Raw genomic sequence first — 27040 nt, 5'->3', positions numbered from 1 at the left:
GAAGCGTTCTATTGGATTCTTTAACCTACTTGCTTTCTCTTGAGTAGAACTGCATGTTCACTCCAGAAACACGTAACTACCTAAAATATGCCCAAATGAAGTGACATTGTTGGTGTGCCAGAATGCATAGATACAAGACAAATAAGCGATCTATTGGTTTTTTCCACTTACTTGCTTTCCCTTGAGTAGAACTGCATGTTCACTCCAGAAAGAAGCACCTTTGTAAAATGAGCCAAATTGAAGCAAAACACATTGTTGGAGTGTCAGAATGCAGAGAAAGAAGAGAAATAAGCGTTCCATACGTTTATTTCGCTTAGTTGCTTATCCTTGAGTAGAACTGCATATTCACTCCAGGAATAAGCACATTTATAAAATGAGTCAAATTGAAGCAGAACACATTGTTGGAGTGTCAGAATGCATAGATAGAAGGCAAATAAGCGTTCCATGGCTTTATTTCGCTTAGTTGCTTACTCTTGAGTAGAACTGCATATTCACTCCAGGAATAAGCACCTTTGTAAAATGAGTCAAATTGAAGCAAAACACATTGTTGGAGTGTCAGAATGCATAGATAGAAGGCAAATAAGCGTTCCATGGCTTTATTTCGCTTAGTTGCTTACTCTTGAGTAGAACTGCATATTCACTCCAGGAATAAGCACCTTTGTAAATAGAGTCAAATTGAAGCAGAACACATTGTTGGAGTGTCAGAATGCATAGATAGAAGGCAAATAAGCGTTCCATGGCTTTATTTCACTTAGTTACTTACTCTTGAGTAGAACTGCATGTTCACTCCAGGAATAATCACGTTTGTAAAATGAGTCAAATTGAAGCAGAACACATTGTTGGAGTGTCAGAATGCATAGATAGAAGGCAAATAAGCGTTCTATGGCTTTATTTCGCTTAGTTGCTTACTCTTGAGTAGAACTGCATATTCACTCCAGGAATAAGCACCTTTGTAAATAGAGTCAAATTGAAGCAGAACACATTGTTGGAGTGTCAGAATGCATAGATAGAAGGCAAATAAGCGTTCCATGGCTTTATTTCGCTTAGTTACTTACTCTTGAGTAGAACTGCATGTTCACTCCAGGAATAATCACGTTTGTAAAATGAGTCAAATTGAAGCAGAACACATTGTTGGAGTGTCAGAATGCATAGATAGAAGGCAAATAAGCGTTCTATGGCTTTATTTCGCTTAGTTGCTTACTCTTGAGTAGAACTGCATAATCACTCCAGGAATAAGCACCTTTGTAAAATGAGTTAAATTGAAGCAGAACACATTGTTGGAGTGTCAGAATGCATAGATAGAAGGCAAATAAGCGTTCCATGGCTTTATTTCGCTTAGTTGCTTACTCTTGAGTAGAACTGCATATTCACTCCAGGAATAAGCACCTTTGTAAAATGAGTCAAATTGAAGCACAACACATTGTTGGAGTGTCAGAATGCATAGATAGAAGGCAAATAAGCGTTCCATGGCTTTATTTCGCTTAGTTGCTTACTCTTGAGTAGAACTGCATATTCACTCCAGGAATAAGCACCTTTGTAAAATGAGTCAAATTGAAGCAAAACACATTGTTGGAGTGTCAGAATGCATAGATAGAAGGCAAATAAGCGTTCTATGGCTTTATTTCGCTTAGTTGCTTACTCTTGAGTAGAACTGCATATTCACTCCAGGAATAAGCACCTTTGTAAATAGAGTCAAATTGAAGCAGAACACATTGTTGGAGTGTCAGAATGCATAGATAGAAGGCAAATAAGCGTTCCATGGCTTTATTTCGCTTAGTTACTTACTCTTGAGTAGAACTGCATGTTCACTCCAGGAATAATCACGTTTGTAAAATGAGTCAAATTGAAGCAGAACACATTGTTGGAGTGTCAGAATGCATAGATAGAAGGCAAATAAGCGTTCTATGGCTTTATTTCGCTTAGTTGCTTACTCTTGAGTAGAACTGCATAATCACTCCAGGAATAAGCACCTTTGTAAAATGAGTTAAATTGAAGCAGAACACATTGTTGGAGTGTCAGAATGCATAGATAGAAGGCAAATAAGCGTTCAATGGCTTTATTTCGCTTAGTTGCTTACTCTTGAGTAGAACTGCATATTCACTCCAGGAATAAGCACCTTTGTAAAATGAGTCAAATTGAAGCACAACACATTGTTGGAGTGTCAGAATGCATAGATAGAAGGCAAATAAGCGTTCCATGGCTTTATTTCGCTTAGTTGCTTACTCTTGAGTAGAACTGCATATTCACTCCAGGAATAAGCACCTTTGTAAAATGAGTCAAATTGAAGCAAAACACATTGTTGGAGTGTCAGAATGCATAGATAGAAGGCAAATAAGCGTTCTATGGCTTTATTTCGCTTAGTTGCTTACTCTTGAGTAGAACTGCATAATCACTCCAGGAATAAGCACCTTTGTAAAATGAGTTAAATTGAAGCAGAACACATTGTTGGAGTGTCAGAATGCATAGATAGAAGGCAAATAAGCGTTCCATGGCTTTATTTCGCTTAGTTGCTTACTCTTGAGTAGAACTGCATATTCACTCCAGGAATAAGCACCTTTGTAAAATGAGTCAAATTGAAGCAAAACACATTGTTGGAGTGTCAGAATGCATAGATAGAAGGCAAATAAGCGTTCCATGGCTTTATTTCGCTTAGTTGCTTACTCTTGAGTAGAACTGCATATTCACTCCAGGAATAAGCACCTTTGTAAAATGAGTTAAATTGAAGCAAAACACATGGTTGGAGTGTCAGAATGCATAGATAGAAGGCAAATAACCGTTCCATGGCTTTATTTCGCTTAGTTGCTTACTCTTGAGTAGAACTGCATATTCACTCCAGGAATAAGCACCTTTGTAAAATGAGTCAAATTGAAGCAAAACACATTGTTGGAGTGTCAGAATGCATAGATAGAAGGCAAATAAGCGTTCCATGGCTTTATTTCGCTTAGTTGCTTACTCTTGAGTAGAACTGCATATTCACTCCAGGAATAAGCACCTTTGTAAAATGAGTCAAATTGAAGCAGAACACATTGTTGGAGTGTCAGAATGCATAGATATAAGGCAACTAAGCGTTCCATGGCTTTATTTTGCTTAGTTGCTTACTCTTGTGTAGAACTGCATATTCACTCCAGGAATAAGCACCTTTGTAAAATGAGTCAAATTGAAGAAGAACACCTTGTTAGAGTGTCAGAATGCATAGATAGAAGGCAAATAAGCGTTCTATGGCTTTATTTCGCTTAGTTGCTTACTCTTGAGTAGAACTGCATATTCACTCCAGGAATAAGCACCTTTGTAAAATGAGTCAAATTGAAGCAGAACACATTGTTGGAGTCTCAGAATGCATAGATAGAAGGCAAATAAGCGTTCCATGGCTTTATTTCGCTTAGTTGCTTACTCTTGAGTAGAACTGCATATTCACTCCAGGAATAAGCACCTTTGTCAAATGAGTCAAATTGAAGCAGAACACATTGTTGGAGTGTCAGAATGCATAGATAGAAGGCAAATAAGCATTCCATGGCTTTATTTCGCTTAGTTGCTTACTCTTGAGTAGAACTGCATATTCACTCCAGGAATAAGCACCTTTGTCAAATGAGTCAAATTGAAGCAGAACACATTGTTGGAGTGTCAGAATGCATAGATAGAAGGCAAATAAGCATTCCATGGCTTTATTTCGCTTAGTTGCTTACTCTTGAGTAGAACTGCATATTCACTCCAGGAATAAGCACCTTTGTCAAATGAGTCAAATTGAAGCAGAACACATTGTTGGAGTGTCAGAATGCATAGATAGAAGGCAGATAAGCGTTCCATGGCTTTATTTCGCTTAGTTGCTTACTCTTGAGTAGAACTGCATATTCACTCCAGGAATAAGCACCTTTGTCAAATGAGTCAAATTGAAGCAGAACACATTGTTAGAGCGTCAGAATGCATAGATTGGAGGCAAATAAGCGTTCTATGGCTTTATTTTGCTTAGTTGCTTACTCTTGAGTAGAACTGCATATTCACTCCAGGAATAAGCACCTTTGTCAAATGAGTCAAATTGAAGCAGAACACATTGTTGGAGTGTCAGAATGCATAGATAGAAGGCAAATAAGCGTTCCATGGCTTTATTTCGCTTAGTTGCTTACTCTTGAGTAGAACTGCATATTCACTCCAGGAATAAGCACCTTAGTAAAATGAGTCAAATTGAAGCAGAACACATTGTTGGAGTGTCAGAATGCATAGATACAAGACAGATAAGCGATCTATTGGTTTTTTCCACTTATTTGCTTTCTCTTGAGTAGAACTGCATGTTCTTTCCAGAAACAAGCAACTACCTAAAATAAGCCAAATTGAAGTGAAACACATTGTTGGTGTGGCATAATGCATAGATACAAGACAAAGAAGCGTTCTATTGGATTCTTTAACCTACTTGCTTTCTCTTGAGTAGAACTGCATGTTCACTCCAGAAACACGTAACTACCTAAAATATGCCCAAATGAAGTGACATTGTTGGTGTGCCAGAATGCATAGATACAAGACAAATAAGCGATCTATTGGTTTTTTCCACTTACTTGCTTTCCCTTGAGTAGAACTGCATGTTCACTCCAGAAAGAAGCACCTTTGTAAAATGAGCCAAATTGAAGCAAAACACATTGTTGGAGTGTCAGAATGCAGAGAAAGAAGAGAAATAAGCGTTCCATACGTTTATTTCGCTTAGTTGCTTACTCTTGAGTAGAACTGCATATTCACTCCAGGAATAAGCACATTTATAAAATGAGTCAAATTGAAGCAGAACACATTGTTGGAGTGTCAGAATGCATAGATAGAAGGCAAATAAGCGTTCCATGGCTTTATTTCGCTTAGTTGCTTACTCTTGAGTAGAACTGCATATTCACTCCAGGAATAAGCACCTTTGTCAAATGAGTCAAATTGAAGCAGAACACATTGTTGGAGTGTCAGAATGCATAGATAGAAGGCAAATAAGCGTTCCATGGCTTTATTTCGCTTAGTTGCTTACTCTTGAGTAGAACTGCATATTCACTCCAGGAATAAGCACCTTTGTAAATAGAGTCAAATTGAAGCAGAACACATTGTTGGAGTGTCAGAATGCATAGATAGAAGGCAAATAAGCGTTCCATGGCTTTATTTCACTTAGTTACTTACTCTTGAGTAGAACTGCATGTTCACTCCAGGAATAATCACGTTTGTAAAATGAGTCAAATTGAAGCAGAACACATTGTTGGAGTGTCAGAATGCATAGATAGAAGGCAAATAAGCGTTCTATGGCTTTATTTCGCTTAGTTGCTTACTCTTGAGTAGAACTGCATATTCACTCCAGGAATAAGCACCTTTGTAAATAGAGTCAAATTGAAGCAGAACACATTGTTGGAGTGTCAGAATGCATAGATAGAAGGCAAATAAGCGTTCCATGGCTTTATTTCGCTTAGTTACTTACTCTTGAGTAGAACTGCATGTTCACTCCAGGAATAATCACGTTTGTAAAATGAGTCAAATTGAAGCAGAACACATTGTTGGAGTGTCAGAATGCATAGATAGAAGGCAAATAAGCGTTCTATGGCTTTATTTCGCTTAGTTGCTTACTCTTGAGTAGAACTGCATAATCACTCCAGGAATAAACACCTTTGTTTAAATGAGTTAAATTGAAGCAGAACACATTGTTGGAGTGTCAGAATGCATAGATAGAAGGCAAATAAGCGTTCCATGGCTTTATTTCGCTTAGTTGCTTACTCTTGAGTAGAACTGCATATTCACTCCAGGAATAAGCACCTTTGTAAAATGAGTCAAATTGAAGCACAACACATTGTTGGAGTGTCAGAATGCATAGATAGAAGGCAAATAAGCGTTCCATGGCTTTATTTCGCTTAGTTGCTTACTCTTGAGTAGAACTGCATATTCACTCCAGGAATAAGCACCTTTGTAAAATGAGTCAAATTGAAGCAAAACACATTGTTGGAGTGTCAGAATGCATAGATAGAAGGCAAATAAGCGTTCTATGGCTTTATTTCGCTTAGTTGCTTACTCTTGAGTAGAACTGCATAATCACTCCAGGAATAAGCACCTTTGTAAAATGAGTTAAATTGAAGCAGAACACATTGTTGGAGTGTCAGAATGCATAGATAGAAGGCAAATAAGCGTTCCATGGCTTTATTTCGCTTAGTTGCTTACTCTTGAGTAGAACTGCATATTCACTCCAGGAATAAGCACCTTTGTAAAATGAGTCAAATTGAAGCAAAACACATTGTTGGAGTGTCAGAATGCATAGATAGAAGGCAAATAAGCGTTCCATGGCTTTATTTCGCTTAGTTGCTTACTCTTGAGTAGAACTGCATATTCACTCCAGGAATAAGCACCTTTGTAAAATGAGTTAAATTGAAGCAAAACACATGGTTGGAGTGTCAGAATGCATAGATAGAAGGCAAATAACCGTTCCATGGCTTTATTTCGCTTAGTTGCTTACTCTTGAGTAGAACTGCATATTCACTCCAGGAATAAGCACCTTTGTAAAATGAGTCAAATTGAAGCAAAACACATTGTTGGAGTGTCAGAATGCATAGATAGAAGGCAAATAAGCGTTCCATGGCTTTATTTCGCTTAGTTGCTTACTCTTGAGTAGAACTGCATATTCACTCCAGGAATAAGCACCTTTGTAAAATGAGTCAAATTGAAGCAAAACACATTGTTGGAGTGTCAGAATGCATAGATAGAAGGCAAATAAGCGTTCCATGGCTTTATTTCGCTTAGTTGCTTACTCTTGAGTAGAACTGCATATTCACTCCAGGAATAAGCACCTTTGTAAAATGAGTCAAATTGAAGCAAAACACATTGTTGGAGTGTCAGAATGCATAGATAGAAGGCAAATAAGCGTTCCATGGCTTTATTTCGCTTAGTTGCTTACTCTTGAGTAGAACTGCATATTCACTCCAGGAATAAGCACCTTTGTAAAATGAGTCAAATTGAAGCAAAACACATTGTTGGAGTGTCAGAATGCATAGATAGAAGGCAAATAAGCGTTCCATGGCTTTATTTCGCTTAGTTGCTTACTCTTGAGTAGAACTGCATATTCACTCCAGGAATAAGCACCTTTGTAAAATGAGTCAAATTGAAGCAAAACACATTGTTGGAGTGTCAGAATGCATAGATAGAAGGCAAATAAGCGTTCCATGGCTTTATTTCGCTTAGTTGCTTACTCTTGAGTAGAACTGCATATTCACTCCAGGAATAAGCACCTTTGTAAAATGAGTCAAATTGAAGCAGAACACATTGTTGGAGTGTCAGAATGCATAGATAGAAGGCAAATAAGCGTTCCATGGCTTTATTTCGCTTAGTTGCTTACTCTTGAGTAGAACTGCATATTCACTCCAGGAATAAGCACCTTTGTAAAATGAGTCAAATTGAAGCAGAACACATTGTTGGAGTGTCAGAATGCATAGATATAAGGCAAATAAGCGTTCCATGGCTTTATTTTGCTTAGTTGCTTACTCTTGTGTAGAACTGCATATTCACTCCAGGAATAAGCACCTTTGTAAAATGAGTCAAATTGAAGAAGAACACCTTGTTAGAGTGTCAGAATGCATAGATAGAAGGCAAATAAGCGTTCTATGGCTTTATTTCGCTTAGTTGCTTACTCTTGAGTAGAACTGCATATTCACTCCAGGAATAAGCACCTTTGTAAAATGAGTCAAATTGAAGCAGAACACATTGTTGGAGTCTCAGAATGCATAGATAGAAGGCAAATAAGCGTTCCATGGCTTTATTTCGCTTAGTTGCTTACTCTTGAGTAGAACTGCATATTCACTCCAGGAATAAGCACCTTTGTCAAATGAGTCAAATTGAAGCAGAACACATTGTTGGAGTGTCAGAATGCATAGATAGAAGGCAAATAAGCATTCCATGGCTTTATTTCGCTTAGTTGCTTACTCTTGAGTAGAACTGCATATTCACTCCAGGAATAAGCACCTTTGTCAAATGAGTCAAATTGAAGCAGAACACATTGTTGGAGTGTCAGAATGCATAGATAGAAGGCAAATAAGCCTTCCATGGCTTTATTTCGCTTAGTTGCTTACTCTTGAGTAGAACTGCATATTCACTCCAGGAATAAGCACCTTTGTCAAATGAGTCAAATTGAAGCAGAACACATTGTTGGAGTGTCAGAATGCATAGATAGAAGGCAGATAAGCGTTCCATGGCTTTATTTCGCTTAGTTGCTTACTCTTGAGTAGAACTGCATATTCACTCCAGGAATAAGCACCTTTGTCAAATGAGTCAAATTGAAGCAGAACACATTGTTAGAGCGTCAGAATGCATAGATTGGAGGCAAATAAGCGTTCTATGGCTTTATTTTGCTTAGTTGCTTACTCTTGAGTAGAACTGCATATTCACTCCAGGAATAAGCACCTTTGTCAAATGAGTCAAATTGAAGCAGAACACATTGTTGGAGTGTCAGAATGCATAGATAGAAGGCAAATAAGCGTTCCATGGCTTTATTTCGCTTAGTTGCTTACTCTTGAGTAGAACTGCATATTCACTCCAGGAATAAGCACCTTAGTAAAATGAGTCAAATTGAAGCAGAACACATTGTTGGAGTGTCAGAATGCATAGATACAAGACAGATAAGCGATCTATTGGTTTTTTCCACTTATTTGCTTTCTCTTGAGTAGAACTGCATGTTCTTTCCAGAAACAAGCAACTACCTAAAATAAGCCAAATTGAAGTGAAACACATTGTTGGTGTGGCATAATGCATAGATACAAGACAAAGAAGCGTTCTATTGGATTCTTTAACCTACTTGCTTTCTCTTGAGTAGAACTGCATGTTCACTCCAGAAACACGTAACTACCTAAAATATGCCCAAATGAAGTGACATTGTTGGTGTGCCAGAATGCATAGATACAAGACAAATAAGCGATCTATTGGTTTTTTCCACTTACTTGCTTTCCCTTGAGTAGAACTGCATGTTCACTCCAGAAAGAAGCACCTTTGTAAAATGAGCCAAATTGAAGCAAAACACATTGTTGGAGTGTCAGAATGCAGAGAAAGAAGAGAAATAAGCGTTCCATACGTTTATTTCGCTTAGTTGCTTATCCTTGAGTAGAACTGCATATTCACTCCAGGAATAAGCACCTTTGTAAAATGAGTCAAATTGAAGCAAAACACATTGTTGGAGTGTCAGAATGCATAGATAGAAGGCAAATAAGCGTTCCATGGCTTTATTTCGCTTAGTTGCTTACTCTTGAGTAGAACTGCATATTCACTCCAGGAATAAGCACCTTTGTAAAATGAGTCAAATTGAAGCAAAACACATTGTTGGAGTGTCAGAATGCATAGATAGAAGGCAAATAAGCGTTCCATGGCTTTATTTCGCTTAGTTGCTTACTCTTGAGTAGAACTGCATATTCACTCCAGGAATAAGCACCTTTGTAAAATGAGTCAAATTGAAGCAGAACACATTGTTGGAGTGTCAGAATGCATAGATAGAAGGCAAATAAGCGTTCCATGGCTTTATTTCGCTTAGTTGCTTACTCTTGAGTAGAACTGCATATTCACTCCAGGAATAAGCACCTTTGTAAAATGAGTCAAATTGAAGCAGAACACATTGTTGGAGTGTCAGAATGCATAGATATAAGGCAAATAAGCGTTCCATGGCTTTATTTTGCTTAGTTGCTTACTCTTGTGTAGAACTGCATATTCACTCCAGGAATAAGCACCTTTGTAAAATGAGTCAAATTGAAGAAGAACACCTTGTTAGAGTGTCAGAATGCATAGATAGAAGGCAAATAAGCGTTCTATGGCTTTATTTCGCTTAGTTGCTTACTCTTGAGTAGAACTGCATATTCACTCCAGGAATAAGCACCTTTGTAAAATGAGTCAAATTGAAGCAGAACACATTGTTGGAGTCTCAGAATGCATAGATAGAAGGCAAATAAGCGTTCCATGGCTTTATTTCGCTTAGTTGCTTACTCTTGAGTAGAACTGCATATTCACTCCAGGAATAAGCACCTTTGTCAAATGAGTCAAATTGAAGCAGAACACATTGTTGGAGTGTCAGAATGCATAGATAGAAGGCAAATAAGCATTCCATGGCTTTATTTCGCTTAGTTGCTTACTCTTGAGTAGAACTGCATATTCACTCCAGGAATAAGCACCTTTGTCAAATGAGTCAAATTGAAGCAGAACACATTGTTGGAGTGTCAGAATGCATAGATAGAAGGCAAATAAGCCTTCCATGGCTTTATTTCGCTTAGTTGCTTACTCTTGAGTAGAACTGCATATTCACTCCAGGAATAAGCACCTTTGTCAAATGAGTCAAATTGAAGCAGAACACATTGTTGGAGTGTCAGAATGCATAGATAGAAGGCAGATAAGCGTTCCATGGCTTTATTTCGCTTAGTTGCTTACTCTTGAGTAGAACTGCATATTCACTCCAGGAATAAGCACCTTTGTCAAATGAGTCAAATTGAAGCAGAACACATTGTTAGAGCGTCAGAATGCATAGATTGGAGGCAAATAAGCGTTCTATGGCTTTATTTTGCTTAGTTGCTTACTCTTGAGTAGAACTGCATATTCACTCCAGGAATAAGCACCTTTGTCAAATGAGTCAAATTGAAGCAGAACACATTGTTGGAGTGTCAGAATGCATAGATAGAAGGCAAATAAGCGTTCCATGGCTTTATTTCGCTTAGTTGCTTACTCTTGAGTAGAACTGCATATTCACTCCAGGAATAAGCACCTTAGTAAAATGAGTCAAATTGAAGCAGAACACATTGTTGGAGTGTCAGAATGCATAGATACAAGACAGATAAGCGATCTATTGGTTTTTTCCACTTATTTGCTTTCTCTTGAGTAGAACTGCATGTTCTTTCCAGAAACAAGCAACTACCTAAAATAAGCCAAATTGAAGTGAAACACATTGTTGGTGTGGCATAATGCATAGATACAAGACAAAGAAGCGTTCTATTGGATTCTTTAACCTACTTGCTTTCTCTTGAGTAGAACTGCATGTTCACTCCAGAAACACGTAACTACCTAAAATATGCCCAAATGAAGTGACATTGTTGGTGTGCCAGAATGCATAGATACAAGACAAATAAGCGATCTATTGGTTTTTTCCACTTACTTGCTTTCCCTTGAGTAGAACTGCATGTTCACTCCAGAAAGAAGCACCTTTGTAAAATGAGCCAAATTGAAGCAAAACACATTGTTGGAGTGTCAGAATGCAGAGAAAGAAGAGAAATAAGCGTTCCATACGTTTATTTCGCTTAGTTGCTTATCCTTGAGTAGAACTGCATATTCACTCCAGGAATAAGCACATTTATAAAATGAGTCAAATTGAAGCAGAACACATTGTTGGAGTGTCAGAATGCATAGATAGAAGGCAAATAAGCGTTCCATGGCTTTATTTCGCTTAGTTGCTTACTCTTGAGTAGAACTGCATATTCACTCCAGGAATAAGCACCTTTGTAAAATGAGTCAAATTGAAGCAAAACACATTGTTGGAGTGTCAGAATGCATAGATAGAAGGCAAATAAGCGTTCCATGGCTTTATTTCGCTTAGTTGCTTACTCTTGAGTAGAACTGCATGTTCACTCCAGGAATAATCACGTTTGTAAAATGAGTCAAATTGAAGCAGAACACATTGTTGGAGTGTCAGAATGCATAGAGAGAAGGCAAATAAGCGTTCTATGGCTTTATTTCGCTTAGTTGCTTACTCTTGAGTAGAACTGCATATTCACTCCAGGAATAAGCACCTTTGTAAATAGAGTCAAATTGAAGCAGAACACATTGTTGGAGTGTCAGAATGCATAGATAGAAGGCAAATAAGCGTTCCATGGCTTTATTTCGCTTAGTTACTTACTCTTGAGTAGAACTGCATGTTCACTCCAGGAATAATCACGTTTGTAAAATGAGTCAAATTGAAGCAGAACACATTGTTGGAGTGTCAGAATGCATAGATAGAAGGCAAATAAGCGTTCTATGGCTTTATTTCGCTTAGTTGCTTACTCTTGAGTAGAACTGCATAATCACTCCAGGAATAAGCACCTTTGTAAAATGAGTTAAATTGAAGCAGAACACATTGTTGGAGTGTCAGAATGCATAGATAGAAGGCAAATAAGCGTTCCATGGCTTTATTTCGCTTAGTTGCTTACTCTTGAGTAGAACTGCATATTCACTCCAGGAATAAGCACCTTTGTAAAATGAGTCAAATTGAAGCACAACACATTGTTGGAGTGTCAGAATGCATAGATAGAAGGCAAATAAGCGTTCCATGGCTTTATTTCGCTTAGTTGCTTACTCTTGAGTAGAACTGCATATTCACTCCAGGAATAAGCACCTTTGTAAAATGAGTCAAATTGAAGCAAAACACATTGTTGGAGTGTCAGAATGCATAGATAGAAGGCAAATAAGCGTTCTATGGCTTTATTTCGCTTAGTTGCTTACTCTTGAGTAGAACTGCATATTCACTCCAGGAATAAGCACCTTTGTAAATAGAGTCAAATTGAAGCAGAACACATTGTTGGAGTGTCAGAATGCATAGATAGAAGGCAAATAAGCGTTCCATGGCTTTATTTCGCTTAGTTACTTACTCTTGAGTAGAACTGCATGTTCACTCCAGGAATAACCACGTTTGTAAAATGAGTCAAATTGAAGCAAAACACATTGTTGGAGTGTCAGAATGCATAGATAGAAGGCAAATAAGCGTTCCATGGCTTTATTTCGCTTAGTTGCTTACTCTTGAGTAGAACTGCATATTCACTCCAGGAATAAGCACCTTTGTAAAATGAGTTAAATTGAAGCAAAACACATGGTTGGAGTGTCAGAATGCATAGATAGAAGGCAAATAACCGTTCCATGGCTTTATTTCGCTTAGTTGCTTACTCTTGAGTAGAACTGCATATTCACTCCAGGAATAAGCACCTTTGTAAAATGAGTCAAATTGAAGCAAAACACATTGTTGGAGTGTCAGAATGCATAGATAGAAGGCAAATAATCGTTCCATGGCTTTATTTCGCTTAGTTGCTTACTCTTGAGTAGAACTGCATATTCACTCCAGGAATAAGCACCTTTGTAAAATGAGTCAAATTGAAGCAGAACACATTGTTGGAGTGTCAGAATGCATAGATATAAGGCAAATAAGCGTTCCATGGCTTTATTTTGCTTAGTTGCTTACTCTTGTGTAGAACTGCATATTCACTCCAGGAATAAGCACCTTTGTAAAATGAGTCAAATTGAAGAAGAACACATTGTTAGAGTGTCAGAATGCATAGATAGAAGGCAAATAAGCGTTCTATGGCTTTATTTCGCTTAGTTGCTTACTCTTGAGTAGAACTGCATATTCACTCCAGGAATAAGCACCTTTGTAAAATGAGTCAAATTGAAGCAGAACACATTGTTGGAGTCTCAGAATGCATAGATAGAAGGCAAATAAGCTTTCCATGGCTTTATTTCGCTTAGTTGCTTACTCTTGAGTAGAACTGCATATTCACTCCAGGAATAAGCACCTTTGTCAAATGAGTCAAATTGAAGCAGAACACATTGTTGGAGTGTCAGAATGCATAGATAGAAGGCAAATAAGCATTCCATGGCTTTATTTCGCTTAGTTGCTTACTCTTGAGTAGAACTGCATATTCACTCCAGGAATAAGCACCTTTGTCAAATGAGTCAAATTGAAGCAGAACACATTGTTGGAGTGTCAGAATGCATAGATAGAAGGCAAATAAGCATTCCATGGCTTTATTTCGCTTAGTTGCTTACTCTTGAGTAGAACTGCATATTCACTCCAGGAATAAGCACCTTTGTCAAATGAGTCAAATTGAAGCAGAACACATTGTTGGAGTGTCAGAATGCATAGATAGAAGGCAGATAAGCGTTCCATGGCTTTATTTCGCTTAGTTGCTTACTCTTGAGTAGAACTGCATATTCACTCCAGGAATAAGCACCTTTGTCAAATGAGTCAAATTGAAGCAGAACACATTGTTAGAGCGTCAGAATGCATAGATTGGAGGCAAATAAGCGTTCTATGGCTTTATTTTGCTTAGTTGCTTACTCTTGAGTAGAACTGCATATTCACTCCAGGAATAAGCACCTTTGTCAAATGAGTCAAATTGAAGCAGAACACATTGTTGGAGTGTCAGAATGCATAGATAGAAGGCAAATAAGCGTTCCATGGCTTTATTTCGCTTAGTTGCTTACTCTTGAGTAGAACTGCATATTCACTCCAGGAATAAGCACCTTAGTAAAATGAGTCAAATTGAAGCAGAACACATTGTTGGAGTGTCAGAATGCATAGATACAAGACAGATAAGCGATCTATTGGTTTTTTCCACTTATTTGCTTTCTCTTGAGTAGAACTGCATGTTCTTTCCAGAAACAAGCAACTACCTAAAATAAGCCAAATTGAAGTGAAACACATTGTTGGTGTGGCATAATGCATAGATACAAGACAAAGAAGCGTTCTATTGGATTCTTTAACCTACTTGCTTTCTCTTGAGTAGAACTGCATGTTCACTCCAGAAACACGTAACTACCTAAAATATGCCCAAATGAAGTGACATTGTTGGTGTGCCAGAATGCATAGATACAAGACAAATAAGCGATCTATTGGTTTTTTCCACTTACTTGCTTTCCCTTGAGTAGAACTGCATGTTCACTCCAGAAAGAAGCACCTTTGTAAAATGAGCCAAATTGAAGCAAAACACATTGTTGGAGTGTCAGAATGCAGAGAAAGAAGAGAAATAAGCGTTCCATACGTTTATTTCGCTTAGTTGCTTATCCTTGAGTAGAACTGCATATTCACTCCAGGAATAAGCACATTTATAAAATGAGTCAAATTGAAGCAGAACACATTGTTGGAGTGTCAGAATGCATAGATAGAAGGCAAATAAGCGTTCCATGGCTTTATTTCGCTTAGTTGCTTACTCTTGAGTAGAACTGCATATTCACTCCAGGAATAAGCACCTTTGTAAAATGAGTCAAATTGAAGCAAAACACATTGTTGGAGTGTCAGAATGCATAGATAGAAGGCAAATAAGCGTTCCATGGCTTTATTTCGCTTAGTTGCTTACTCTTGAGTAGAACTGCATGTTCACTCCAGGAATAATCACGTTTGTAAAATGAGTCAAATTGAAGCAGAACACATTGTTGGAGTGTCAGAATGCATAGATAGAAGGCAAATAAGCGTTCTATGGCTTTATTTCGCTTAGTTGCTTACTCTTGAGTAGAACTGCATATTCACTCCAGGAATAAGCACCTTTGTAAATAGAGTCAAATTGAAGCAGAACACATTGTTGGAGTGTCAGAATGCATAGATAGAAGGCAAATAAGCGTTCCATGGCTTTATTTCGCTTAGTTACTTACTCTTGAGTAGAACTGCATGTTCACTCCAGGAATAATCACGTTTGTAAAATGAGTCAAATTGAAGCAGAACACATTGTTGGAGTGTCAGAATGCATAGATAGAAGGCAAATAAGCGTTCTATGGCTTTATTTCGCTTAGTTGCTTACTCTTGAGTAGAACTGCATAATCACTCCAGGAATAAGCACCTTTGTAAAATGAGTTAAATTGAAGCAGAACACATTGTTGGAGTGTCAGAATGCATAGATAGAAGGCAAATAAGCGTTCAATGGCTTTATTTCGCTTAGTTGCTTACTCTTGAGTAGAACTGCATATTCACTCCAGGAATAAGCACCTTTGTAAAATGAGTCAAATTGAAGCACAACACATTGTTGGAGTGTCAGAATGCATAGATAGAAGGCAAATAAGCGTTCCATGGCTTTATTTCGCTTAGTTGCTTACTCTTGAGTAGAACTGCATATTCACTCCAGGAATAAGCACCTTTGTAAAATGAGTCAAATTGAAGCAAAACACATTGTTGGAGTGTCAGAATGCATAGATAGAAGGCAAATAAGCGTTCTATGGCTTTATTTCGCTTAGTTGCTTACTCTTGAGTAGAACTGCATAATCACTCCAGGAATAAGCACCTTTGTAAAATGAGTTAAATTGAAGCAGAACACATTGTTGGAGTGTCAGAATGCATAGATAGAAGGCAAATAAGCGTTCCATGGCTTTATTTCGCTTAGTTGCTTACTCTTGAGTAGAACTGCATATTCACTCCAGGAATAAGCACCTTTGTAAAATGAGTCAAATTGAAGCAAAACACATTGTTGGAGTGTCAGAATGCATAGATAGAAGGCAAATAAGCGTTCCATGGCTTTATTTCGCTTAGTTGCTTACTCTTGAGTAGAACTGCATATTCACTCCAGGAATAAGCACCTTTGTAAAATGAGTTAAATTGAAGCAAAACACATGGTTGGAGTGTCAGAATGCATAGATAGAAGGCAAATAACCGTTCCATGGCTTTATTTCGCTTAGTTGCTTACTCTTGAGTAGAACTGCATATTCACTCCAGGAATAAGCACCTTAGTAAAATGAGTCAAATTGAAGCAGAACACATTGTTGGAGTGTCAGAATGCATAGATACAAGACAGATAAGCGATCTATTGGTTTTTTCCACTTATTTGCTTTCTCTTGAGTAGAACTGCATGTTCTTTCCAGAAACAAGCAACTACCTAAAATAAGCCAAATTGAAGTGAAACACATTGTTGGTGTGGCATAATGCATAGATACAAGACAAAGAAGCGTTCTATTGGATTCTTTAACCTACTTGCTTTCTCTTGAGTAGAACTGCATGTTCACTCCAGAAACACGTAACTACCTAAAATATGCCCAAATGAAGTGACATTGTTGGTGTGCCAGAATGCATAGATACAAGACAAATAAGCGATCTATTGGTTTTTTCCACTTACTTGCTTTCCCTTGAGTAGAACTGCATGTTCACTCCAGAAAGAAGCACCTTTGTAAAATGAGCCAAATTGAAGCAAAACACATTGTTGGAGTGTCAGAATGCAGAGAAAGAAGAGAAATAAGCGTTCCATACGTTTATTTCGCTTAGTTGCTTATCCTTGAGTAGAACTGCATATTCACTCCAGGAATAAGCACATTTATAAAATGAGTCAAATTGAAGCAGAACACATTGTTGGAGTGTCAGAATGCATAGATAGAAGGCAAATAAGCGTTCCATGGCTTTATTTCGCTTAGTTGCTTACTCTTGAGTAGAACTGCATATTCACTCCAGGAATAAGCACCTTTGTAAAATGAGTCAAATTGAAGCAAAACACATTGTTGGAGTGTCAGAATGCATAGATAGAAGGCAAATAAGCGTTCCATGGCTTTATTTCGCTTAGTTGCTTACTCTTGAGTAGAACTGCATGTTCACTCCAGGAATAATCACGTTTGTAAAATGAGTCAAATTGAAGCAGAACACATTGTTGGAGTGTCAGAATGCATAGATAGAAGGCAAATAAGCGTTCTATGGCTTTATTTCGCTTAGTTGCTTACTCTTGAGTAGAACTGCATATTCACTCCAGGAATAAGCACCTTTGTAAATAGAGTCAAATTGAAGCAGAACACATTGTTGGAGTGTCAGAATGCATAGATAGAAGGCAAATAAGCGTTCCATGGCTTTATTTCGCTTAGTTACTTACTCTTGAGTAGAACTGCATGTTCACTCCAGGAATAATCACGTTTGTAAAATGAGTCAAATTGAAGCAGAACACATTGTTGGAGTGTCAGAATGCATAGATAGAAGGCAAATAAGCGTTCTATGGCTTTATTTCGCTTAGTTGCTTACTCTTGAGTAGAACTGCATAATCACTCCAGGAATAAGCACCTTTGTAAAATGAGTTAAATTGAAGCAGAACACATTGTTGGAGTGTCAGAATGCATAGATAGAAGGCAAATAAGCGTTCAATGGCTTTATTTCGCTTAGTTGCTTACTCTTGAGTAGAACTGCATATTCACTCCAGGAATAAGCACCTTTGTAAAATGAGTCAAATTGAAGCACAACACATTGTTGGAGTGTCAGAATGCATAGATAGAAGGCAAATAAGCGTTCCATGGCTTTATTTCGCTTAGTTGCTTACTCTTGAGTAGAACTGCATATTCACTCCAGGAATAAGCACCTTTGTAAAATGAGTCAAATTGAAGCAAAACACATTGTTGGAGTGTCAGAATGCATAGATAGAAGGCAAATAAGCGTTCTATGGCTTTATTTCGCTTAGTTGCTTACTCTTGAGTAGAACTGCATAATCACTCCAGGAATAAGCACCTTTGTAAAATGAGTTAAATTGAAGCAGAACACATTGTTGGAGTGTCAGAATGCATAGATAGAAGGCAAATAAGCGTTCCATGGCTTTATTTCGCTTAGTTGCTTACTCTTGAGTAGAACTGCATATTCACTCCAGGAATAAGCACCTTTGTAAAATGAGTCAAATTGAAGCAAAACACATTGTTGGAGTGTCAGAATGCATAGATAGAAGGCAAATAAGCGTTCCATGGCTTTATTTCGCTTAGTTGCTTACTCTTGAGTAGAACTGCATATTCACTCCAGGAATAAGCACCTTTGTAAAATGAGTTAAATTGAAGCAAAACACATGGTTGGAGTGTCAGAATGCATAGATAGAAGGCAAATAACCGTTCCATGGCTTTATTTCGCTTAGTTGCTTACTCTTGAGTAGAACTGCATATTCACTCCAGGAATAAGCACCTTTGTAAAATGAGTCAAATTGAAGCAAAACACATTGTTGGAGTGTCAGAATGCATAGATAGAAGGCAAATAAGCGTTCCATGGCTTTATTTCGCTTAGTTGCTTACTCTTGAGTAGAACTGCATATTCACTCCAGGAATAAGCACCTTTGTAAAATGAGTCAAATTGAAGCAGAACACATTGTTGGAGTGTCAGAATGCATAGATATAAGGCAAATAAGCGTTCCATGGCTTTATTTTGCTTAGTTGCTTACTCTTGTGTAGAACTGCATATTCACTCCAGGAATAAGCACCTTTGTAAAATGAGTCAAATTGAAGAAGAACACCTTGTTAGAGTGTCAGAATGCATAGATAGAAGGCAAATAAGCCTTCTATGGCTTTATTTCGCTTAGTTGCTTACTCTTGAGTAGAACTGCATATTCACTCCAGGAATAAGCACCTTTGTAAAATGAGTCAAATTGAAGCAGAACACATTGTTGGAGTCTCAGAATGCATAGATAGAAGGCAAATAAGCGTTCCATGGCTTTATTTCGCTTAGTTGCTTACTCTTGAGTAGAACTGCATATTCACTCCAGGAATAAGCACCTTTGTCAAATGAGTCAAATTGAAGCAGAACACATTGTTGGAGTGTCAGAATGCATAGATAGAAGGCAAATAAGCATTCCATGGCTTTATTTCGCTTAGTTGCTTACTCTTGAGTAGAACTGCATATTCACTCCAGGAATAAGCACCTTTGTCAAATGAGTCAAATTGAAGCAGAACACATTGTTGGAGTGTCAGAATGCATAGATAGATGGCAAATAAGCATTCCATGGCTTTATTTCGCTTAGTTGCTTACTCTTGAGTAGAACTGCATATTCACTCCAGGAATAAGCACCTTTGTCAAATGAGTCAAATTGAAGCAGAACACATTGTTGGAGTGTCAGAATGCATAGATAGAAGGCAGATAAGCGTTCCATGGCTTTATTTCGCTTAGTTGCTTACTCTTGAGTAGAACTGCATATTCACTCCAGGAATAAGCACCTTTGTCAAATGAGTCAAATTGAAGCAGAACACATTGTTAGAGCGTCAGAATGCATAGATTGGAGGCAAATAAGCGTTCTATGGCTTTATTTTGCTTAGTTGCTTACTCTTGAGTAGAACTGCATATTCACTCCAGGAATAAGCACCTTTGTCAAATGAGTCAAATTGAAGCAGAACACATTGTTGGAGTGTCAGAATGCATAGATAGAAGGCAAATAAGCGTTCCATGGCTTTATTTCGCTTAGTTGCTTACTCTTGAGTAGAACTGCATATTCACTCCAGGAATAAGCACCTTAGTAAAATGAGTCAAATTGAAGCAGAACACATTGTTGGAGTGTCAGAATGCATAGATACAAGACAGATAAGCGATCTATTGGTTTTTTCCACTTATTTGCTTTCTCTTGAGTAGAACTGCATGTTCTTTCCAGAAACAAGCAACTACCTAAAATAAGCCAAATTGAAGTGAAACACATTGTTGGTGTGGCATAATGCATAGATACAAGACAAAGAAGCGTTCTATTGGATTCTTTAACCTACTTGCTTTCTCTTGAGTAGAACTGCATGTTCACTCCAGAAACACGTAACTACCTAAAATATGCCCAAATGAAGTGACATTGTTGGTGTGCCAGAATGCATAGATACAAGACAAATAAGCGATCTATTGGTTTTTTCCACTTACTTGCTTTCCCTTGAGTAGAACTGCATGTTCACTCCAGAAAGAAGCACCTTTGTAAAATGAGCCAAATTGAAGCAAAACACATTGTTGGAGTGTCAGAATGCAGAGAAAGAAGAGAAATAAGCGTTCCATACGTTTATTTCGCTTAGTTGCTTACTCTTGAGTAGAACTGCATATTCACTCCAGGAATAAGCACATTTATAAAATGAGTCAAATTGAAGCAGAACACATTGTTGGAGTGTCAGAATGCATAGATAGAAGGCAAATAAGCGTTCCATGGCTTTATTTCGCTTAGTTGCTTACTCTTGAGTAGAACTGCATATTCACTCCAGGAATAAGCACCTTTGTCAAATGAGTCAAATTGAAGCAGAACACATTGTTGGAGTGTCAGAATGCATAGATAGAAGGCAAATAAGCGTTCCATGGCTTTATTTCGCTTAGTTGCTTACTCTTGAGTAGAACTGCATATTCACTCCAGGAATAAGCACCTTTGTAAATAGAGTCAAATTGAAGCAGAACACATTGTTGGAGTGTCAGAATGCATAGATAGAAGGCAAATAAGCGTTCCATGGCTTTATTTCACTTAGTTACTTACTCTTGAGTAGAACTGCATGTTCACTCCAGGAATAATCACGTTTGTAAAATGAGTCAAATTGAAGCAGAACACATTGTTGGATTGTCAGAATGCATAGATAGAAGGCAAATAAGCGTTCTATGGCTTTATTTCGCTTAGTTGCTTACTCTTGAGTAGAACTGCATATTCACTCCAGGAATAAGCACCTTTGTAAATAGAGTCAAATTGAAGCAGAACACATTGTTGGAGTGTCAGAATGCATAGATAGAAGGCAAATAAGCGTTCCATGGCTTTATTTCGCTTAGTTACTTACTCTTGAGTAGAACTGCATGTTCACTCCAGGAATAATCACGTTTGTAAAATGAGTCAAATTGAAGCAGAACACATTGTTGGAGTGTCAGAATGCATAGATAGAAGGCAAATAAGCGTTCTATGGCTTTATTTCGCTTAGTTGCTTACTCTTGAGTAGAACTGCATAATCACTCCAGGAATAAGCACCTTTGTAAAATGAGTTAAATTGAAGCAGAACACATTGTTGGAGTGTCAGAATGCATAGATAGAAGGCAAATAAGCGTTCCATGGCTTTATTTCGCTTAGTTGCTTACTCTTGAGTAGAACTGCATATTCACTCCAGGAATAAGCACCTTTGTAAAATGAGTCAAATTGAAGCACAACACATTGTTGGAGTGTCAGAATGCATAGATAGAAGGCAAATAAGCGTTCCATGGCTTTATTTCGCTTAGTTGCTTACTCTTGAGTAGAACTGCATATTCACTCCAGGAATAAGCACCTTTGTAAAATGAGTCAAATTGAAGCAAAACACATTGTTGGAGTGTCAGAATGCATAGATAGAAGGCAAATAAGCGTTCTATGGCTTTATTTCGCTTAGTTGCTTACTCTTGAGTAGAACTGCATAATCACTCCAGGAATAAGCACCTTTGTAAAATGAGTTAAATTGAAGCAGAACACATTGTTGGAGTGTCAGAATGCATAGATAGAAGGCAAATAAGCGTTCCATGGCTTTATTTCGCTTATTTGCTTACTCTTGAGTAGAACTGCATATTCACTCCAGGAATAAGCACCTTTGTAAAATGAGTCAAATTGAAGCAAAACACATTGTTGGAGTGTCAGAATGCATAGATAGAAGGCAAATAAGCGTTCCATGGCTTTATTTCGCTTAGTTGCTTACTCTTGAGTAGAACTGCATATTCACTCCAGGAATAAGCACCTTTGTAAAATGAGTTAAATTGAAGCAAAACACATGGTTGGAGTGTCAGAATGCATAGATAGAAGGCAAATAACCGTTCCATGGCTTTATTTCGCTTAGTTGCTTACTCTTGAGTAGAACTGCATATTCACTCCAGGAATAAGCACCTTTGTAAAATGAGTCAAATTGAAGCAAAACACATTGTTGGAGTGTCAGAATGCATAGATAGAAGGCAAATAAGCGTTCCATGGCTTTATTTCGCTTAGTTGCTTACTCTTGAGTAGAACTGCATATTCACTCCAGGAATAAGCACCTTTGTAAAATGAGTCAAATTGAAGCAAAACACATTGTTGGAGTGTCAGAATGCATAGATAGAAGGCAAATAAGCGTTCCATGGCTTTATTTCGCTTAGTTGCTTACTCTTGAGTAGAACTGCATATTCACTCCAGGAATAAGCACCTTTGTAAAATGAGTCAAATTGAAGCAAAACACATTGTTGGAGTGTCAGAATGCATAGATAGAAGGCAAATAAGCGTTCCATGGCTTTATTTCGCTTAGTTGCTTACTCTTGAGTAGAACTGCATATTCACTCCAGGAATAAGCACCTTTGTAAAATGAGTCAAATTGAAGCAAAACACATTGTTGGAGTGTCAGAATGCATAGATAGAAGGCAAATAAGCGTTCCATGGCTTTATTTCGCTTAGTTGCTTACTCTTGAGTAGAACTGCATATTCACTCCAGGAATAAGCACCTTTGTAAAATGAGTTAAATTGAAGCAAAACACATGGTTGGAGTGTCAGAATGCATAGATAGAAGGCAAATAAGCGTTCCATGGCTTTATTTCGCTTAGTTGCTTACTCTTGAGTAGAACTGCATATTCACTCCAGGAATAAGCACCTTTGTAAAATGAGTCAAATTGAAGCAAAACACATTGTTGGAGTGTCAGAATGCATAGATAGAAGGCAAATAAGCGTTCCATGGCTTTATTTCGCTTAGTTGCTTACTCTTGAGTAGAACTGCATATTCACTCCAGGAATAAGCACCTTTGTAAAATGAGTCAAATTGAAGCAGAACACATTGTTGGAGTGTCAGAATGCATAGATATAAGGCAAATAAGCGTTCCATGGCTTTATTTTGCTTAGTTGCTTACTCTTGTGTAGAACTGCATATTCACTCCAGGAATAAGCACCTTTGTAAAATGAGTCAAATTGAAGAAGAACACCTTGTTAGAGTGTCAGAATGCATAGATAGAAGGCAAATAAGCGTTCTATGGCTTTATTTCGCTTAGTTGCTTACTCTTGAGTAGAACTGCATATTCACTCCAGGAATAAGCACCTTTGTAAAATGAGTCAAATTGAAGCAGAACACATTGTTGGAGTCTCAGAATGCATAGATAGAAGGCAAATAAGCGTTCCATGGCTTTATTTCGCTTAGTTGCTTACTCTTGAGTAGAACTGCATATTCACTCCAGGAATAAGCACCTTTGTCAAATGAGTCAAATTGAAGCAGAACACATTGTTGGAGTGTCAGAATGCATAGATAGAAGGCAAATAAGCATTCCATGGCTTTATTTCGCTTAGTTGCTTACTCTTGAGTAGAACTGCATATTCACTCCAGGAATAAGCACCTTTGTCAAATGAGTCAAATTGAAGCAGAACACATTGTTGGAGTGTCAGAATGCATAGATAGAAGGCAAATAAGCATTCCATGGCTTTATTTCGCTTAGTTGCTTACTCTTGAGTAGAACTGCATATTCACTCCAGGAATAAGCACCTTTGTCAAATGAGTCAAATTGAAGCAGAACACATTGTTGGAGTGTCAGAATGCATAGATAGAAGGCAGATAAGCGTTCCATGGCTTTATTTCGCTTAGTTGCTTACTCTTGAGTAGAACTGCATATTCACTCCAGGAATAAGCACCTTTGTCAAATGAGTCAAATTGAAGCAGAACACATTGTTAGAGCGTCAGAATGCATAGATTGGAGGCAAATAAGCGTTCTATGGCTTTATTTTGCTTAGTTGCTTACTCTTGAGTAGAACTGCATATTCACTCCAGGAATAAGCACCTTTGTCAAATGAGTCAAATTGAAGCAGAACACATTGTTGGAGTGTCAGAATGCATAGATAGAAGGCAAATAAGCGTTCCATGGCTTTATTTCGCTTAGTTGCTTACTCTTGAGTAGAACTGCATATTCACTCCAGGAATAAGCACCTTAGTAAAATGAGTCAAATTGAAGCAGAACACATTGTTGGTGTGGCATAATGCATAGATACAAGACAAAGAAGCGTTCTATTGGATTCTTTAACCTACTTGCTTTCTCTTGAGTAGAACTGCATGTTCACTCCAGAAACACGTAACTACCTAAAATATGCCCAAATGAAGTGACATTGTTGGTGTGCCAGAATGCATAGATACAAGACAAATAAGCGATCTATTGGTTTTTTCCACTTACTTGCTTTCCCTTGAGTAGAACTGCATGTTCACTCCAGGAATAAGCACATTTATAAAATGAGTCAAATTGAAGCAGAACACATTGTTGGAGTGTCAGAATGCATAGATAGAAGGCAAATAAGCGTTCCATGGCTTTATTTCGCTTAGTTGCTTACTCTTGAGTAGAACTGCATATTCACTCCAGGAATAAGCACCTTTGTCAAATGAGTCAAATTGAAGCAGAACACATTGTTGGAGTGTCAGAATGCATAGATAGAAGGCAAATAAGCGTTCCATGGCTTTATTTCGCTTAGTTGCTTACTCTTGAGTAGAACTGCATATTCACTCCAGGAATAAGCACCTTTGTAAATAGAGTCAAATTGAAGCAGAACACATTGTTGGAGTGTCAGAATGCATAGATAGAAGGCAAATAAGCGTTCCATGGCTTTATTTCACTTAGTTACTTACTCTTGAGTAGAACTGCATGTTCACTCCAGGAATAATCACGTTTGTAAAATGAGTCAAATTGAAGCAGAACACATTGTTGGAGTGTCAGAATGCATAGATAGAAGGCAAATAAGCGTTCTATGGCTTTATTTCGCTTAGTTGCTTACTCTTGAGTAGAACTGCATATTCACTCCAGGAATAAGCACCTTTGTAAATAGAGTCAAATTGAAGCAGAACACATTGTTGGAGTGTCAGAATGCATAGATAGAAGGCAAATAAGCGTTCCATGGCTTTATTTCGCTTAGTTACTTACTCTTGAGTAGAACTGCATGTTCACTCCAGGAATAATCACGTTTGTAAAATGAGTCAAATTGAAGCAGAACACATTGTTGGAGTGTCAGAATGCATAGATAGAAGGCAAATAAGCGTTCTATGGCTTTATTTCGCTTAGTTGCTTACTCTTGAGTAGAACTGCATAATCACTCCAGGAATAAGCACCTTTGTAAAATGAGTTAAATTGAAGCAGAACACATTGTTGGAGTGTCAGAATGCATAGATAGAAGGCAAATAAGCGTTCCATGGCTTTATTTCGCTTAGTTGCTTACTCTTGAGTAGAACTGCATATTCACTCCAGGAATAAGCACCTTTGTAAAATGAGTCAAATTGAAGCACAACACATTGTTGGAGTGTCAGAATGCATAGATAGAAGGCAAATAAGCGTTCCATGGCTTTATTTCGCTTAGTTGCTTACTCTTGAGTAGAACTGCATATTCACTCCAGGAATAAGCACCTTTGTAAAATGAGTCAAATTGAAGCAAAACACATTGTTGGAGTGTCAGAATGCATAGATAGAAGGCAAATAAGCGTTCTATGGCTTTATTTCGCTTAGTTGCTTACTCTTGAGTAGAACTGCATAATCACTCCAGGAATAAGCACCTTTGTAAAATGAGTTAAATTGAAGCAGAACACATTGTTGGAGTGTCAGAATGCATAGATAGAAGGCAAATAAGCGTTCCATGGCTTTATTTCGCTTAGTTGCTTACTCTTGAGTAGAACTGCATATTCACTCCAGGAATAAGCACCTTTGTAAAATGAGTCAAATTGAAGCAAAACACATTGTTGGAGTGTCAGAATGCATAGATAGAAGGCAAATAAGCGTTCCATGGCTTTATTTCGCTTAGTTGCTTACTCTTGAGTAGAACTGCATATTCACTCCAGGAATAAGCACCTTTGTAAAATGAGTTAAATTGAAGCAAAACACATGGTTGGAGTGTCAGAATGCATAGATAGAAGGCAAATAACCGTTCCATGGCTTTATTTCGCTTAGTTGCTTACTCTTGAGTAGAACTGCATATTCACTCCAGGAATAAGCACCTTTGTAAAATGAGTCAAATTGAAGCAAAACACATTGTTGGAGTGTCAGAATGCATAGATAGAAGGCAAATAAGCGTTCCCTGGCTTTATTTCGCTTAGTTGCTTACTCTTGAGTAGAACTGCATATTCACTCCAGGAATAAGCACCTTTGTAAAATGAGTCAAATTGAAGCACAACACATTGTTGGAGTGTCAGAATGCATAGATAGAAGGCAAATAAGCGTTCCATGGCTTTATTTCGCTTAGTTGCTTACTCTTGAGTAGAACTGCATATTCACTCCAGGAATAAGCACCTTTGTAAATAGAGTCAAATTGAAGCAGAACACATTGTTGGAGTGTCAGAATGCATAGATAGAAGGCAAATAAGCGTTCCATGGCTTTATTTCGCTTAGTTACTTACTCTTGAGTAGAACTGCATGTTCACTCCAGGAATAATCACGTTTGTAAAATGAGTCAAATTGAAGCAGAACACATTGTTGGAGTGTCAGAATGCATAGATAGAAGGCAAATAAGCGTTCCATGGCTTTATTTCGCTTAGTTGCTTACTCTTGAGTAGAACTGCATATTCACTCCAGGAATAAGCACCTTAGTAAAATGAGTCAAATTGAAGCAGAACACATTGTTGGTGTGGCATAATGCATAGATACAAGACAAAGAAGCGTTCTATTGGATTCTTTAACCTACTTGCTTTCTCTTGAGTAGAACTGCATGTTCAC

This window comes from Zootoca vivipara, chromosome 1, assembly GCF_963506605.1.
Source record: "Zootoca vivipara chromosome 1, rZooViv1.1, whole genome shotgun sequence".
Classification (NCBI taxonomy): Eukaryota; Metazoa; Chordata; class Lepidosauria; order Squamata; family Lacertidae; genus Zootoca; species Zootoca vivipara.
The sequence above is the reverse complement of the archived record's forward strand: the minus strand, read 5'-3'. Positions refer to the sequence as shown.